Genomic DNA, 6,949 nt, shown 5'->3' with positions numbered 1-6,949 from the left:
GATCCAGGTGTGGGTGAACATGAAGTCTGGCATTAGACATACTAGTGGCAATGCTGAATGGACGGCTGAGCACAGGAGTCTGGTCATCTCTGGGCTCTACCCTGCACAGAACTGACATGGCAGGTGCCAGACGAGGAGAGACAGGCTCTCTTGAGCCGGGGCCTGTGAGAGCTCCTCAATTCAGTCCCTATCAGAATCTACCCCCAGCCTGCCCCAAAGCCTTTGTGCTCATGCCGTCTGGCTTGCCTGAAATGCCCACTCTTCCTCCTCTTCCCCTGTCCAAGGCCAATCCAGAAAGCCCTTCATAGTGGCTCTAGAACCCTATACTTCCCAACAGGCAGGGCTTTGGTTTCCCAGAATCCTGTAATCCCAGTTCTAGAGGAAGTCAGAGCTAGAAGGGACTGCCCAGTCCAACCTCCATGTTACTGAAGAGGACACCCAGGTGCAGCATTCCACAGTTCCATGGTGACTTGGGAGCTCCACTGCTTTCTCCAGAAAGGTTGTGTGTGTGTGTCCACATTTCACAGGCCCCCTGCTGTGGGGCTGTGTGTGTCTCCCGCATCACCCAACAGTACAGGGTGGGGCAAACAGCTGCCGAGAACAGCTTGCACCTTCCTTTCTTTGCTGTCAGCCATGGGGGTTGTCAGAGCTGTGGTGCTGAAGGAGGTGGGGTGAAAATTCAGATCCTCAACTCTTAGTCTCCTCTCGGGGTTAGAACATTACTGTGTGAGAAGCAGGAGCCTGGGCCTCTGAAGGCTCAGGATAATAGCCTGAGAGAACACCAGTGACAACGAGGAGGTACGTGAAGGAATGAGCGGATGAATGAAGGTGGAAATCAGGGTGATGCTTCTACAAGCCAAAGAATGCCAAAAATTACCAGGAAACCATGAGAAGCTAGGAGGGAGGCCTGGACACTTTCTCCCTCACTGCTGTAGAAGGAGCCAATCCTGCCATCACCTTGATCTAGGACTTCAGGCCTCCAGAACCAAGACAATACATTTCTGTTAAGTCACCCTGTTTGTGGTACTTTGTTACAGAAGTAGAGCAAACTAGTGAGTGGATGTTTTCCATTACCCTGGCGTGGTCCACACAGCTTCCTGCGGTCACTTCTGAAGCTGCCTGGACAGTTGGCCAGAGCTTATAAGAAATCTCCTCCCCAAACACATGTGGAATGGCCTGACTCAGGGAAGCAGAGATACATTCTGAGAAAGGGGACATGGGTATGGTCTGTCTGGTAGTGGGGTACGGGAGGGCTGGGCTGGGCAGCCAGCTTCCTGCACTGTCTGGTGGGGCATCCCTTTCTGACTATTTCTCAGAAGACGCATGGAGGATGTTTCTGGGACATAGATTGTGTTTTCATATCGGGGTCTGCATCTGGGCCCGGTTGTCAGAGCCTCCAACTTCCCCAGATTTTTCCGCCATTGACGTCACAGCGGCCGGATGCGCTGGGCTTCATCGGCACCGAGGAGGAAGACAAAGGGGCAGACACCCAACCCCACAGGTTTCGTTCCGAGAATTGGCTGGCCCATCCTTCAGCTGGTGTGGCCCAGGTGGGGTGATGAGGGTGCTGGCGGATGTGGTGAGTGACGTCCATCTGGCCACCATGACAAGCCCCGGGCCCTGTAGACCTGGCCCTTCTCAGGCAAGAATAGGCCCAAGATTTGAGGTTTGAGGAGTGCCATGCAGATCCTACAGATACTGGGACCCTCAGGGTCTTCAAATGGTATTACACCAGGACCCCAGAGTCATGGGGCATCATTACTTAGATTCAAAGGATCCCAGAATCTCAAACCCACAGACTCTATGGGGTCCATGTGTCCAACTTCTTAGTATGTGAACCAATGTTCCTGGTATCCAAACATACCGAAACTCCCAAAAGGACAGAAAGCTCACTACTTCATTGGGTCTTTCACCTACCAGGCCTGGAATTGCAATAACAACCCCCCTCCCCCAGTCTCCATCCCAAGTTCTGTGAAGGCAGGAGAGTCAGGATTACCCCCTCTCCTTTCTCCAGCCTGGAGCCAGGCTCTGCTACTAACTAGCTACAATTCTCTTCAGGCTCCTATGTGAATTGGGACAATAACAATCCCCATCTTCCATGAAATGCTTAGCAAAATGTCAGTGATCTATGAATGGACACTGCAGGACCTCAGACTCCCTATCCATTCTGGGACAATGTTCCAGACTCACGGTCACTCTGCCGGAGATGGGGAAGGAAGACAGGGGAGGTTGAGGCTGGTGCACCTTTGGTGAGGGCCTTGTCGCAGGAAGCAGGAAAAGCCCTGGCCTTTGCTAGTAGAGATACCACCACCAGGCTCTCCGGAAAGGCGCTGGGAACCGGTGCCAACTCTGGGGACATGGCTGAACTCTGTCCATAGTCAGATCCACTGACCGATGTCCTCCTAGTAACACCACCCTCTGCCCACGAGGCCTCCTTTCCCATGAGGCCCCGGGACCCACCCAGCTAGCTCTTGGGAGGCTAAGCCCCACACTGTGACCATGGATCCTCCTGCCTTAGTGAGGGTCCCACCTGTGAGAAGACAGAATGAGGAATGGCAACAGATGGGGGACAGCCCATGTCCCCTTGCCCCCTCATGGATGCTGAGAGGTAAACTGAAGCTCAGAGTAGGGGAGAGAGAGCAACGCTTCCACTGAGAGTCTTAAGAGCTGAGATAGGGTCTCAAATCTGCCAATGTATTTCTGTGAGGACTTGGGAGAGGCCCTCTCACCCATTTCTGGGCTTTAATTTGCTCCTCTTATACAGTGGGAAGGGGAGAGGTGTGGAATAGGTGAGGGCCAGGGCCCTTCCACTCTGTGTCAAGGTGAGTTGTTAGGTGTAGAGCTTCAAGTTGACAACTGCTCCTCTATCCAGGGGAATGAGAGACAAAGAACAATAGAGACAGTGAGAGATTCTGAGAGGAGAAACTATATATATATATATATATATATATATATATATATATATATAGAGAGAGAGAGAGAGAGAGAGAGAGAGAGAGAGAGAGAATGCCCCAAATAAGAACAGTTGCTGGCCTCTGGATGGTGCCTGAAATGATGAGGAATAACAAAGGGCAACATGAGGGCTACACCTAGGGCTGGGTATTGTATTGTGTTGCAAAGCAATAATCAGCAAAGTGGTATGGCTCTAGTATAAGAGCAGGCACTGAGGAACAGAACAGAAAAGAAAGCCCAAACACAGACCCATGACTACAGGGAATGGAGTTTGTGATGACTGCCCAAACTGGGGGATGGTGTAGGATAGATGGTTTAATAAATGTTTCTGGGATAATTAAGGGAAAAATAAAATGATTGAATGAACAATTAGTCCATTTTCCCACTAACCCCTCCCTGCCCAGTTTGAAATATCAGCATCATCATATAACCTAAAATAAATTCCAGATCCATTAAAAAAGATAAATAATAATAGCTAATATGGATCTTGGGTTTATTGTATTCCAGGCCCTATGCTAAGAACTTAACATGGTTAATAGATTTAATTCTCACAACCACATTTGAGGTAGATACTATTATTACTATCACAGTATGTATGAGGAAATGGAGGTACAGAAAGTTTAGATGCCTGGCTAAAAATCACACAGATGGCTTGGGGTGAGGCTGGGTCTGATTCCAACACATGTGAACACATCTCATTTTCAAGTGGGAAAGGACTTTCTAAGCACAAAACCAAAGACAGTAACCACAGAAGAAAAGGCTAATCTATTTGACTATATAAAAACATCACAAGTATCACAAAACACTGTGAACAAATAGAAAAAGAAAATATTTGCTATATATGTAGGACTGATGGAAGGTTAATATCCTTTTAAATAAAGAGCTATGGTAAATCAATAAGAAAAAAAGATGAACACCCTATTAGGATGAAGGACACCAGACCCCCCAAAGCACAAATAGTCAATAAACAGTTAAGTAATCAAAGAACGTAAATTTCAACAATGTGGTAATTTTTTTTCTTACCTGTTATGTTGAGTAAAGGATTTAAAAATGACAATACCCACCCAGGGTTAGATTGAGTAGAGGGAGCATAAAACAGCACAACCTTTGGAAGAACAGTTTGCAAAGAGGGTCAAAAACCTTAAAAATGCACACACCCTTTGCCATAAGAACTCTATTTTCAGGAATCCAAGGGACTAATCAGGGATGACTATGGGGGAAAACGAGAAACAACCCAAATGTCCAGTGATGGGCATTTGGTCGAATCAATCATGGTTCATGCCAATGTGAGGTCAGTTTTGACATCCGTGAAAGATCATATGTTGAAACAATTTTTAGTGATCTACAAAAATGCTCCTATTAATTGAATAAAACAGTAACAAAGCCAATAAATAGTGTGATTCTAATTGAGTTAAAAAATACTAACAGCTAAAACTTTTTGAGCACTTGCTAAGCCTGCAGAGATGAACTCATCCCAGCCTTGAACAGCCTGTTCTGTTCCTGGACATGGATTCTGGACACACACACACACACACACACACACACACACACACACAAGGTCCTGGGATTAGGACCACACAGTTAAACCACAGTTGACAATGGCATCAAGTGCCCTCCAGGAGGGTCTCCTTTTATGCAAGAACAAGTTCAGTTGAGCCCACAACCTGACCCGACAGCTCATGGTCCTCCTTTGATCGGAGCACACAAAATTGATGATCATTCTTATAAAATGTAAATGTCCTCATCAGCATTATTCACACACTGTTATTGAGCTCCAACTGTGTATAAAGTTCTGTGCTGTATGCTGGGTGGGAAGGCAAGACAAGAGAGCAGGTGAGATGGTGGGAGAAAGACTGAGGAAAGGAATCAGATGGAGTGTGGTCAAGACAGAGGACACAGACAGGAAAAATGGTCATAGCAGATAAAGACAGAAGGACGGAAAATCTGAGTCAGGGCAACAGACAGAGAAAGAGCGGGTCAGATAAATATGGAATAAGTGAGACAGGGCGAATAGAGACAGAAGGATGGGCGATACTAAAAGAGAAGAGACGAAGAGAGGTGAGAGATGTAATTGAAATTTCCACTTATACCTGGACAGCATTTCAAGCTGTTTAAAGATCTGAAATTCATAAAGATTGGCAGTTGACATATTTTAAAAAATCCTACCCATCTACATATCAATTTAATTATCTTTGCCTCCACCCAAGCATAGATTAAGTACTTTACCTATCAGTCTTCTGGCATTTATTATTATTATTGTAAAAAATACCTTACCTGACCAGGACCACAGTAGCCGCATGTGTTTGGACTATATGGAGGACTTCTGACCCTCCAGTGCCTACCTCATTGTCATCTCTTCCACTGGACCCGCATCTGGTGGGGAAGAGCGGGAACACTCACCTTGGTGAAGTAGACTGACAGAAAAAGATCAGCCTGGCTTGTGGGAAACTGTCATATATCAAAAACAACTTTGCTTTTATACCGAGAAGAAAACCCACAGTGTGGAAGCCACCTCTCTCTTCTAATAATCCAATTTTTTTCGATGACTGTGTGCACTTATTATCACTGGGTGGGGGGGGCTCTCATAGTTCTCTCTCTCTCTCTCTCTCTCTCTCTCTCTCTCTCTCTCTCTCTCTCTCTCTCTCTCGTTTCTCCTCTTCTTGATTATGTGACTTAAACGGAAATTTTGAAATTTTGGTTTTTCTCTTGCCCTTTACAAGTCATCTGAAAATATTTCTTCCCCTCACCACAGAGGTGAGAGCTATCAATGAGATAACAGGACTCATGAGAAACCACAGTTTTTTTTTTTAAACAAAAGTGTGTAGAGTTAGGAAAAACAACAAAGGAAAAGAAATCAAATAAATCACAGGGCGCCCTGGGTGTTCACAGACCCTACTCTGTGAGTGAGAAGCTATTTGAGGGTCTCCGGGAAAAGAAACAGAGGCACCAAACCCCTATGTGTGGATGGGAAACACCAGGGAAAAAATGGAATAGGGCTGGGTTTCCAGAGGATTTGCCCTGCTTCGGGCCTCAGTTCCCCCTTAGATGGCATTGCTATGGTCATCACTGTTCTTACTGACCAGGAAGGGGGAGCTCTGGACATCCTTGCAACCCATCTTCCCACAGAGGGTGAGGGAAATTACTAGATGGAGGAAAAATCAGAGAGTCCTCCCCACGCCCCACAGTTCCCAGAATGGAAGAGTCTGAGAATCACTGGCTCCCAGAATCCACTGAGCATCACTGAGGACAGGGAGAAAAGTCTCATTTCATCATGGCCTGAGAGCTCTGACCCAGAGGCCACCTTGTGGGGAAGGTCCTGACCAGGACTCCAGTATTAATGCACCCATCCTCACGAAGCCCAGCCCGCTCATAGTCAGGGATACCATGGCCTGATGCTTTTGCCTCAGCCTTTGTGACTTTCTACTTAGAGCAGCCGTGGGCAAACTATGGCCCACAGGCCGGATCCGGCCCGTTTGAAATGAATAAAACTAAAAAAAAAAAGACCGTACCCTTTTATGTAATGATGTTTACTTTGAATTTATATTAGTTCACACAAACACTCCATCCATGCTTTTGTTCCGGCCCTCCGGTCCAGTTTAAGAACCCATTGTGGCCCTCGTGTCAAAAAGGTTGCCCACCCCTGACTTAGAGAAATCCCCATTTCCAAGGCTTTAGGAGTCCAGATATCTGCCAACATCCCCGTAGCTGACATTTATCTTGAATTCTCCATGCGCCAGACATAGTGCTGAACATTTCTCACAAATGGTCACATTCACGCCCTAGCCTGTTTGACTCAATGGATAGAGTGCTGGCCCTCGGACTAAAGGGTCCCAGGTTCAATTCTGGTCAAGGGCACATACCTCGGTTGCAGGCTTGATCCCCAGCCCTGGTCAGGGCGCATGGGGGAGACAACCAATCGATGTGTCTCTCTCACATCGATGTTTCTCTCTCCCTGTCTCTCCCCATCCCTTCCACTCTCTCTAAAAATCAATGCAAA

The sequence above is a fragment of the Myotis nattereri genome (genome assembly GCF_964212035.1).
Source record: "Myotis nattereri genome assembly, chromosome: X".
NCBI lineage: Eukaryota > Metazoa > Chordata > Mammalia > Chiroptera > Vespertilionidae > Myotis > Myotis nattereri.
This window is presented reverse-complemented; position numbering follows the sequence as displayed.